The sequence below is a fragment of the Parasteatoda tepidariorum genome, chromosome 1, assembly GCF_043381705.1.
Source record: "Parasteatoda tepidariorum isolate YZ-2023 chromosome 1, CAS_Ptep_4.0, whole genome shotgun sequence".
Lineage (NCBI taxonomy): Eukaryota > Metazoa > Arthropoda > Arachnida > Araneae > Theridiidae > Parasteatoda > Parasteatoda tepidariorum.
This window is the reverse complement of record NC_092204.1, coordinates 72828327-72840354: the sequence shown is the minus strand read 5'-3', so window position 1 is coordinate 72840354 and position 12028 is coordinate 72828327.

The window sequence follows — 12028 nt, the reverse complement described above, 5'->3', positions numbered from 1 at the left end:
GAAGAATTATTTGTATTTTGACTGATAAATTTATTTAGATTATTAATTTCATCTAAGTTTCCAAAATAATATATTTATATTACATTTAACTATTATTGTTTTTATTGTGGTATAAAATTATGGTAAAAATTTTTTTTTTCCAAAAATTATTCACTGCAATAGGTGTCTCATGGTCCTAAAGAGGAAAAAAAATGTTAAGTTACTCTTATATAATTTTTTTTAAAGCAGAGTTTTTAAATAATGGAATGCTTTGTCCATATTGTCAGAAGCTCCCTTTTTAAAAATTCTTAAAATCACTTAATTTTATGCCATAATATTCAAATATGAACTGCTAGTGAAAGTTATTAATGTATTAAAACCTGGTTCATGATAATAAAAAGGTACTCAACTCTAATGTTGGGCATTTAATTGGTAAAACATTTTTCATGTTTCAAGATACAAATATGTGATGTAAGAATTGTAAAAAATGTTTAACAAAATGAGACAAACATGAAACTAAAAAGTTCATCTCTTGTAAATTGAAACGGTTTTAAGTTTTAATGAATAGGTGATTTAAATGTATAAAGATTCATTGTATGTAAAATATGTTATCAAGTATGAAGTTTCATTTTTTTACTACATTATTTTATAAAATAATTTATTCTATTTAATTTATAACATATATCACATTTAAATTACAATGCTTATTAACCCTTAAAGCATTTTGGAATATTTGTATACTTTTTTGGAATATTTGTATACCTTTACTTCCCATTGAATAATATGGAAACAAATCAGTTTGTTGCACAGGAAAGCTGTCAAAGTTATTGTTTATTAAAATTGAAGCTCAGAGAATTAAAAAGTATTTCTGTATGTCATTAAATATGTTAACACCTTTTCAGGAACTGGCCATAACATATATACAGGTTGTTCTGAAATTATCACCCTTAATATAAGTATTTTACCCTTACATTTTTAAAGACCTTGTTAAAAATAAAAATTAAATTTTATTTCACTTTTGAAGTTTACCTCAGTAAATCATGTTTTATTTGTATTTAAATGTTTTAAATGCTGCAATTGGATATTAATGCTACTCTAAAAATTAATTGTTTCCTACATATTGTTTGTTGATATCAAAACCATACTTGATAACCTATTGTATCAATTATAAATATTGTATTGCAATTTCATAAATATTTTCTGAACCTGTATAAATTTTCAAGTTTTTATTTTTTTGTAAGTTTATTTTTATTTGTGCTATATACCACTGTACATATTGATATAATTATTCTTTAAAAGTCACTTCTAAATCAACAATCTGTTGCACCTATTGCATCAATATGCCATTACATAGCACTATTGTTAAACATTTTCAATAACGTGTTCTTAAATTTATAATAAATTTTAAACTATCGTTTTGAATATTAGCTAATTTTTCACTGTATTGTGCATTTATACAAACATTAGTTATAAATGCTTGAAAAAAATGCTATAAAATATTGATACCTATGTTTTAGATGGAAAATTTGCTTTAATTTCAATTGCATTTAGTTTTTACCTAAAATAATTTTAACATTAACTATTTTCAATATAAATCTAGATAATAAATAAATAAATTTTGAAATGAAAAGCAATAATGGACGCATATTAATGTTTCCATAACTTATTTTATAAAATAAAAATGCTTATAATGTAAACAAAATACTAATAATACTTTAATAAATAGATACACGTTTTTTTAAGCACAATTTTTGTGCAATGTATTTCAATACTGTTTTTATAAATAATTTTTACACTGCATTTTTTATAAGAATAAATATTTTATATATTCTTATCTCTATTTGGGAATCTTTTTACACCAATTTGCTGAATTATTAAGCAAAATAAAATTAAAGATACCTGGAAGCTTTCTTTAAAGCTGGTTTCCCATTTTCTAAAACATTTTTTTAAATATATGTTTTCCAGTATTTTCCTACAGCATAAAAATGATGTTCAATATTGTGTCTATTTTGCAATTTACATATCACAATCATATATCTTGCCCTTTGGTGCATTATTTTAAAACTTAATTGAAATACACTTGTGTAAATTTCTCTTTTGAAACATGTTATGTACAATTATGTACCTTTTATAACTTTTCACTAACATTTAGATTAGAGTTGTGATGCTAGCTAGCAAATTAGTGAGTGTATTGTATGTTTGTAATGTTTACACAATCAGTAATCGCTTGTAAAAAAATATACATTTGAATGTAAAACCTTGTATTATGTATTACAATCAATTTAAAGAGGATGCTCTTGGACTACACCTGATTATAGTCTTTTTCCATTTAAGTCTAAAATCAAATTTATTGAAAAATGAAAGATTTTAATGAGTTTTATGTAATTTATAAAAATAACAAATATTTTTAGTTTTAAGTAACTATAGGTATATATTTAAGTGCATTCACATATTTATTTAGAAAAATCACAATGTTTGCTGTGATATAGCTAATTTTATTTATATTTTATTAAATTGATTTTTTTTTCTATTGAGAAAAATTTACTAAAGTAATAAATTTACCATAGAACAAATATCTTTTAACCTGACACATTGACATTGTATATTATTATGGGTGCAAATTTTAGAGCTTGTAGCTTTAACGTGTGTGAAATTGTGACTGTGGCATTGTAGAAGCTAAATTACCAGTAGGTGTACATTATTATCTTTATTGAGTTTTCTTTGTTGTGTTAGAATTAAATTCATAAGAGTCTTAATCTTTAAATTTTTTAAGTCTTTTGTATGGATTAAGGATAAACAAAATCTGAATGTTATGTCCAGAATATTTTTTCTTAAAGGATACATTTATGGAATAACCATAAGTGAAATCTTTTCCATAGCTAATTGCAGATTTTCCCTAATAAGTATCATGCAGTCTAGGGGTTATCTAAGAAAAAATTTAGTGCAAAAAGTTAACTTAAAAAAATAATGTTTTGAAACAACTGATTTAGCTAATTATTGAAACTTTACTATGAATAGAATGGTTTAAACAACTGCAGTCTCATTGCTGCAAATTTAATTATGTTTTCACGTATAGTGTGTTGAAAAAATTAAAATTTCTACTAACTGATTAAAAATATTGGGAACTTGCATACCTAAATAAACCTCTGTAATCTGTGCATTCTTTTGATAATCAAGTTTAAAAAATTGCTTTTCCTGGTTAATTTTAGCTACCGCAATCAAAATGTTTTTTTTTTTTTTTTTGTTAACAAAATTGAAAAAGAGGTATAGTACGTTAAAAAATTAATCAGGTACAGTATCTTATTCCTTTGATTTTAAAAAATCAAATGAATAAGAGACTAAGATAAGAGGAGTTTAATCTCTATTGGTATATATGGACCCAATTTACATGAGGTATATTTCAGTGATTTCGCCTATTTTGTATTTTGTTTGATTTCTCCTTTATGTGGTATACTTGGTTTTTACTCTTAATTGTTTGTTTTTTTTTTAGTACGTAACTAGGTTAATGTTTGAGTTTGCATTACATAACAGCTTTTGATTATCATTTAACATTACATTCAACTAATGAAATATTTTCCTTAAAGTCCTGTTTTATGAACTCGAAAAAAAGTGTTTTTCTTTGCTCAGGACTGTTTTCTGCTTTTAAGTGATAAATAGAGCATAGCGTTTATAATTTTTTCCTCTATTCTTTTTGCTTTATATGGTTCTAAGCAATTAAGATATTTAGATTTTATCAATTTATTCAGCAGATTTTCATATTTTTACCCACTGAGCGTTATTTCTGGCTATTTCCGAATTTTGAGCTGCCAGCTTTCCTGCATCTAAAAACCGGTTTCTCCATGCTATTCAATGGGAGAGCCAGAAAATTATCCTGGGGCTTATCGTTTAGAGGCTTAAGGCAAGCTTTTTGAGCTGTTTGAGTAAAATTCTTTAATTTATCCAAAGTGTGGTTTAGTTTCTTTTTTTAAATTATGTACAAACGTCTTTTCATAGGGAGGTTGACATGCATCATTTTCTCTTAATATCGCCGAAAGAATATTTAAGAAATCCATAGTTTAACGGAATATCTTTCTTCATGGTTTCATATCAATCAACATCATTATACGTTTAATTTTATCTTCCTAGTTACCATAATGATTTCCCACTTCGAAGGAAAGTATGCATCTCAAAAATTTTTATTACAAAGCTAAGTTTAAACTAAAGAGCATGTTCGAAAATCTTTGCAAGGGTACAAATGGGTCGCTAGGCCTATACCGAGGGTAAAATATGCCCTATTAAATTTTCAGTTCATTTACTTTTAAACTAACAAAAACTTACAGCTGATGTGCATTCATGATGTAACAACAGTCACGCTGTCCGTTTTTTCCCAGAGTTGTTGCTAGAGCCCAGTTGAGCAATTGAATGCTGTCTCTAATTTTCTTTTCTAATAAGTTTAATAACTATTTAATATGCTTTATTCAATTTATAAATTATATTTTAAGTTTAATTTTAGAAACAAAGAAATTAATTGATATTTATTTTTGTTTAATTTTTTAATCAAAACATGTGAATTACTTTAAAAATCACTTACCCTTGTTAAGGGGCTTTAGAGATAAACATTTATTTCTCACTAACTCTAACTGAATATGGTAAATTTAAAAGGAGAGATATAACTTTATATACATACATTTATATATTGAATTATTTGCAAAGTATTCAGTATTGATGTTGACAATGCGAACAATATTGACAAAGGAAAACAAGTTTATCCATTCCTCATAAGTATTTATTCTCTTCAGTGAAATTAGATTGCTTGTGCATAGATTATTGGGGTGCAAGTTTTTATTACATTCTTCTTTTTGGTAAAACAATGAATAATGAATATTTAATTTGAAATTAAAGATAGAGTTAGAACATCATTTACAATCTGAACTGTTGCAAATTATCTCTATAACTTTAATAATAACCATGAAAAAAATTACAAATATTTTTTTTCTTTTAATAAAAGTACAAAATGGTGTATCGAGGTTAATATTACATTATAAATTTTTGCATCATCATTCTCTCAACTCAAAATATTAAAGGTATTTTAGATATTGCATAAATGTAATAATTTTTTAATGAAAGTGTTAATTTGCATAAATTTTGGTCATTGAATTATATGCCGTAAAGCACCAGTTATACATTTCTCATTTTAAATTACCCTGCTTTGATCTCATTTATATGTATGATATATTTTTGTTTATTTATTCTGCAATCTTGATTATAGATTGTTTTTATATAGTTTGTACATAAGCCTTCATTTAAATGTTTTTACCATATTACCCTTCTCTTGTAATTTTTTATTGTTAGCAAACACGAATAAAAAATCTTACAGAGAATTTATTTCATCAAAAAGTAAGAATTTAGTTTATATGTGATTTTAAAGTTTTATTACGATACAACTTATCACATAATAAAACAAACATGGAAATCAAGACACGTAATTTTCAAAACATGTTCTAAAAGGTATAAATCTAATTTAGTTATCTTACATTTTTTGTAAGCTGGAAATTGACTATCTTTTGGGAAGTTTTACAAGATAAGTATTTTTCTGGAATGATGAAAACAGAAGTTAAGATTTTTAAGTTATGATTAATTAATGTGTGATATATATGGTATAAACCTTTAAAGTCTCAACTTATATATCTACAAATATTAAAAAGGCTTATTCAATTTTACAAATAACTTTATTACATATAATATTAGGATGAAACACTATAAGAATAGTTTAAAGTGTAAATTGATTTTATCTTTTAGGTAGTCATAACAAAAGATATTCTTTTAAGACTTGGAGAAAACTTTCGAATCAAAAGTCACTTTAAATGTTGAAAATATTATAAAGTATTCGATATGAAATTAAATTGCATTTATGATCACTAATATTATATTTAAGAAATTTACAGAAAAACGTCATGAGAATAATTTTAGAATTTTCAAAAAGTAAATTCTGAATCTCCCTATTTCTTCTCACTTTATCTTTCTCTCACTCCCTTTAATAAGGATCTCATAAGGTAAATTTTTTTTTTTTAATTTCTTCCAAAAAGGAGATTTTTATTATGACGATGTTTCAATGTTAGCTAATTTTTAGTTCAGTGCTTTTTATTACACGGAAATTTCAAAGTGTAACTTTATGAATGATTATTTAAAATATATATATTCGGTATATCTTTATTTTAACGGTGCTTTACTGAATTCAAAAATTAAAATTTAGTATCAATTTTTTTTTGTTATAATATAACAATGTTTGATATATATTTGTATAAATTTGCAATTTAAAAAATGTTTTTATGTATACCCACCAAAATTCTCTAATCATGATTTATTCTTTGAATGTATGTTCCTATGCATGTTTTTGTGTGTGAGTAAACCTCGATAGATATATTCTTTTCATTCTACATTGTCTTTTTTTATATACACATGGATTTTTTTTACATAAAAAATTATTTATTAGATATTTACACTTTTAGATGCATTTTTATTGTTAGAATTTTGTAAATATTTTTGAAAATAAACAAGGTGTGTTTTGAAAAAAATAATATTTTCCCTGTTTTTGTTTGTTATTATTTTATTTTTATACATACAGTCCATGTCAAAAGTTTAAGCACACCCATGTTTTCCCAGAAATTTTTATATTTCTCAGTAACTTAGAGGATTATTTTAAAGGCGTTTAGATCTTCGATTTCTTATGCTTATCAATAAAGTTTAAAGCTTTCAGAGGTTAGAGAGACCGATAATAAATTACAATTAAGAACAAAAAAGAATGATTTTTGAACACCCTATGCCAAAAATGTAACAAAAAGCTTGTAACTTGTTCACCGGTTAGAATACCTTTCACGTTGGACTTACCATCGGCAGTTTTCGTGGCTTTTCTCGTTCTGTAATTTAAAAGCGGCTTACAAAAAGATTATCATGAAAATCGAATTATCGTAAAGGCTCCAAAAGCTTATCGTGAAGGTTAGTTTGTCCTAAGTCCCAATGCTTGATCCAGAATCTGGGTTGGAACCGAAATTACAAAGTTATGGATCTATGCATTGGTAGCAATAAATCCAAAAATGGCTCTACTATTCAATGCCGGTTATTAGATAAAAATTGACTAGATTTTATTCTGTCAGTGAGATCAGAATTTAATGAAAATATTGCTTGATCCAGAATCTGGGTTGGAACCGAAATTGCAAAGTTATGGATCTATACATTGGTAGCAATAAATCCAAAAATGGCTGAACTATTCAATGCCGGTTATTAGATAAAAATTGACTAGATTTTATTCTGTCAGTGAGATCAGAATTTAATGAAAATATTTTTCTAGATAATAATTTTAAAAAAAATATATGATTCGAGAGATAAGACAGCATGTCCGTGGTTGTGGTAAAAGTTGCATTATTGCAGACGATTATTTCACGAGTGTATCCAGAATCGGGTAAAGTATCAAATTTTTGACATCTTAGTGGCAAAAAAAAAGTAATTGAGAAAAAAACATTACCAAAAGCTACTGGCGCGGGTTATTCGACTCGCAACTTTTCTTCAAATGACTACAGATTTCAGTGCTGAGATTTACCAAGTGTCAACGTACGAACTATTCATGGAAGTATCGTTGATATAGACTTTCGGAGCCCAATACTTTTTCGTAAACTGTTGTTTACTGGAAAATACAAAGCTGTGCGTCTCACCTGAGCTTGCCATTAAACTGATGATGGCTGGAAACATGTTGCCTGGTCTTACGAGTCTTGTTTCCAATTATAATGGAGTGGATACACTTGTAAGGGTTGGGGACAACCTGAAGAATCTATAGGCCGTACAATTTAACAATAGTATGGGACGGCTGCTGTTGACGTACTATGAGACCTCTAATACATCTAATAATCTGCACCCATTTACGTTCCTTGTGCATTTCGATGAATATCTTCAGCAGGAGAATGAGCCACCCCACACGTCCAGAGTTGTTACTGAGTAGTTCCAAGCACACTTTTTGACTTTAGTCACCTCCATTGGCCTTCTAAATCCCCAGACATGAACGGTGTTTAACATGCCTGTTGTTTAAAAGAGATCACCACCTCCTTCTCTTATTGATTTGTGGATTGCCCTATATAATTCATTGGTTGTATAACCTCCAGAATACCCCAAGGCACCGAAGTAAAGTTTTTAGGAGCTGGACATTCCCATTTGCAGTGACGAGCGTATTTTGTATAATTTAGACAGACAGTAATGATTTTTTGTTTACCAAGTACCAAAATTCCGATTATCCATATTTTAGCTTGACGTGGGAGCATTCTCACCTAATGTAATTACCGCACCTCTAATCGCCTTCGCGAGAATACGAGTATCTAATAGGTGAATTTTATCGCGGGACAATATGTAATTTTCAGTCCTGCAATGGACTGATCGTTAAGACACGGTTCCCGCCAGATCACCGAAGTCAAGCATCACTGGCTGCGGTCAGTGTGACCACTTGGATCAGTCTGCATAGGGATCGAGGGTGTGCAGTACTGGTCCTCGTTAAACTCTTCTACCGTAAAGTGCTCGACTTCACGTGCAGGTCGTCGGACTACCGAAGCGGGGGTGCCATCCCATCTGCCGAGGATCAAAATTGTGATGGCATGTCTTCGGATCATCCGCAGGGATGTTTCCCAGACCGTCGCCAATAGCCCACTGTGTTGCTCTAGTGCGATGTAAATGAACTACAGCAACAACATGTAATTTTCACGAATCGCGGTTCTCATATTTCTTCGGCAGTGCAACAACCTCATTTGGTGAAAATGCTGCTTATATAAACAGCTTTTAGGTAAAAGAGAGGCGGTCTCATTGACAGTGGGAATGTCGCAAACTTGGCGACAAAAGCTTTATCTACCATCCCGAAGTTGCGAGGCTATAGATACACAATTAAGTGATAAATGTGCGGGAATTTACTGGAAGCCTGCTTAAATTTTTCGGCAAGTTTGGCTTTGGTATAAGAATAAAGCAATTTTTATTTTTTTTTTTGAACAGAAACACGAGTTTCATCTAAAGGACAGAAGACAAATTCAAATTTGTTGTACAGTGATTATTTATTGTTTGAAAAGCGAGTAAGATTGAAGCGTAAAAAAATTTTGAACTTAAAAAAACAAAACAATTTAAGTTACTTGAGTAGTAAAGAATGATCCCTTTCACATCAAAAAAATTTAATTGGTTTTTAAATTCAATATGAAAGAAGATAATTTTCGTGATGCATAGGCAATTAAGTGACATCTCGATATAATAGCGAGAAGGCAACTTTTTCTTTCAATTCGCAGTTGTCCTCCCACCTTAAAATTAGCAGAAAGAACCACAATCACCAAAAAATGAAAGCCAATTATTCGCAGAATGATAGGCTAAAAACATAATTCATGCACTGGCATATACTGGGTATTCTACAATCACCACACCAAAGATATACTATTAGAAGTTTCTTCAAAAATTAAGAAAATCATCGCATTCGAGGCCGAATCTAATTAGTTCAGCAAGGAACTAAACACTTTAAAAAAATCTGTATAGTCACTATAGAGGAAGACGGGATTAAAGAATGTTTAAATCAGTTTTATTGCTGTAATATGTTGAAGATGTTTTATATCACTTTTCACCTATTTTCAGTTTCCCCCAGCAATTAAAAAACTTTTTATTGTAAAAATTCGAAAGCTCGCGCAAATTCCGCCAAATTAGCACCAAATCTTTGCATATTGTAACCGGTGCATATTTAATGAGAATTAAAATTTAAAAGAAAATATTATTTCCTTTATAATTATATTATTGTACTATTATACATTGAAGTGGCAAAAGTCATTGTATACTTCTTAACATCGTACATGACCTTCTCTAGCTCTACAAAGTGCAGCAACTCGACGTGGTATGGACTCAACAAGTAGTTAAAAGTCTTTGGCAAGAACATTTAGCCATGCGGCCTTAATAGATGTTCAAAACTGCGAAAGTGTTGCGGGTGCAGGATTTTGTGCACGAACTGACGTCTCGATTTTATCCCTTAAATGTTCGATGAGAATCATGTCAGGCGATCTAGGTGGCCAAATCATTCGTTACAATCGGCCAGAATATTTTTCAAACCAGTCGCGAGCAATTAAAGCTCGGTGACATGGCGCATTGTCATCCATAAGAATTTCATCGTCGTTTGGTTGCATGAATGGCTGCAAGTTGTTTTCAAGTAGCTCAATATAACCATTTCCAATCAGTGATCGGTGTAATCGAACCGTAGGGCCCAGTCCATACTATGAAAAAACTGCCCACACCATTATGGAATCACCACCAGATTCCAGCGTGTCTAGTTAACAACATGACTTCGTAAGGTTTGTGCCACACTCGAACTCTCCATATCAGCGGAAGTCATGACTCATTTGACACAGCTGCAGTTTTCCAGACGTCTAGGATCTAACCAATATTGTCACAAGCCCGGGTAAAGTTTTGGACGTGAAGTCTTGCTGTTAGTGAAGATACTCGAGTCGGTCTTCTGCTGCCATTTCCCATTAAAGCCAAAATACGCCGTACTGTTGTAACGGGCATGCCTATTTCAGGTCGAAATCATGACTCATTTAACACAGCTACAGTTTTCCAGACGTCTAGGATCTAACCGATATTGTCCCAAGCCCGGGTAAAGTTTTGGACGTGAAGTCTTGCTGTTAGTGAAGGTACTCGAGTCGGTCTTCTGCTGCCATTTTCCATTAAAGCCAAAACTCGCCGCACTGTTCTAACGGGCACGCCTATTTCAGGTCGGACATTGATGTTTCTATTTTATATTATAACCGTTGTTGAGTTGAACAGCCGACTCCATTTTTGGGTTTACGACTACTAATGTTCATTTACGTAACCTTGTAATTGTGAACCCAATCCAGAAAAAAAAACTCCTGTATCGAGTATTGGGAGAAATTTGCCTACGTGGAAGACTTCCTGGTGGAACTAACCCGCATTTCCGTTACATGAAGAGGAAGACAACGCGAACCTCCCTAGGTTAGCCTGATGGCAAGGCGACTCTAACCCATGATTCGTCTACCACTCAGGATATTTCACCTCAGTAATGTGGTCGGTGCAAGCCGAATTCGCATCGACCAGCCATCGCTGGGATTCGAATCCGGTTCACATCATTGGAAGGCGAACGCCTTATCCCCTGAACCATCGCGGCTCCACATTGATGCTTGCGACTATTTCACGCAATGTTGTCTGTCAACACTGGCATTTCTGCGCATACGTCGACGGTCTCGGCCATCAAGTGCACTACGTTGTAAGGTTATGCGGCATGCCACCACGGTGGGAGGTTATGACTGAAATTAGGTATTCTCGGCTTGACAATGTAGATATAGAATTGTGGAATTCACACACAATTTTCGAAATGGAATGTCCTACGAGTCTAGCTCCAACTGCCATTCCACGCTCAAAGCCTGCCAAATCTCATCTCGCGGTCATAATTGCAAAAAAACAAACCTGCCAATTCATAATTGAAAACACAAAAGTCCTGCTAGTGTACTATCCGTATGTACATTTTGTACACGACACTACTACCATTTGCATATTGCTAATCCATAATTTTTATCTCAGTGTAATAATTTTATTATAATTATAATAAAATTATTAAACAGAAATAATTAACATTGTATGGTTTATAAAAATAACCTCCATGTATTTGGTATAAAGTTTTCAGCTGTTAGCAAAAAAATCGTGCTTTCCAGCGCTATTTTTTTGGTTTTAGTGAAAATGGACGACAGGATTTCGCTCAAGTACCAAAGTTTCAAATTACGCTCTCTTTTATTTCTTCTATTTAGATTCACTAACACAATTTTTTTCTTACAAAATATTAAAAGTAATTTAAAAAATACTTATTAAACTTATATCAAATTAATAATATAATTATAGTGGCAAATTTAAATTTATTTTATTTCAGAACTGGTTTTAAAAAAGGTAAAACTTAAATTATTTTTAAATCACTTTAAATCTTTATACTTCGAAATATTCTTTCCACCTGAAATTTGCGTTTAACTGTACTTCTATATTATAGAACGATACTCCAATAGTATAA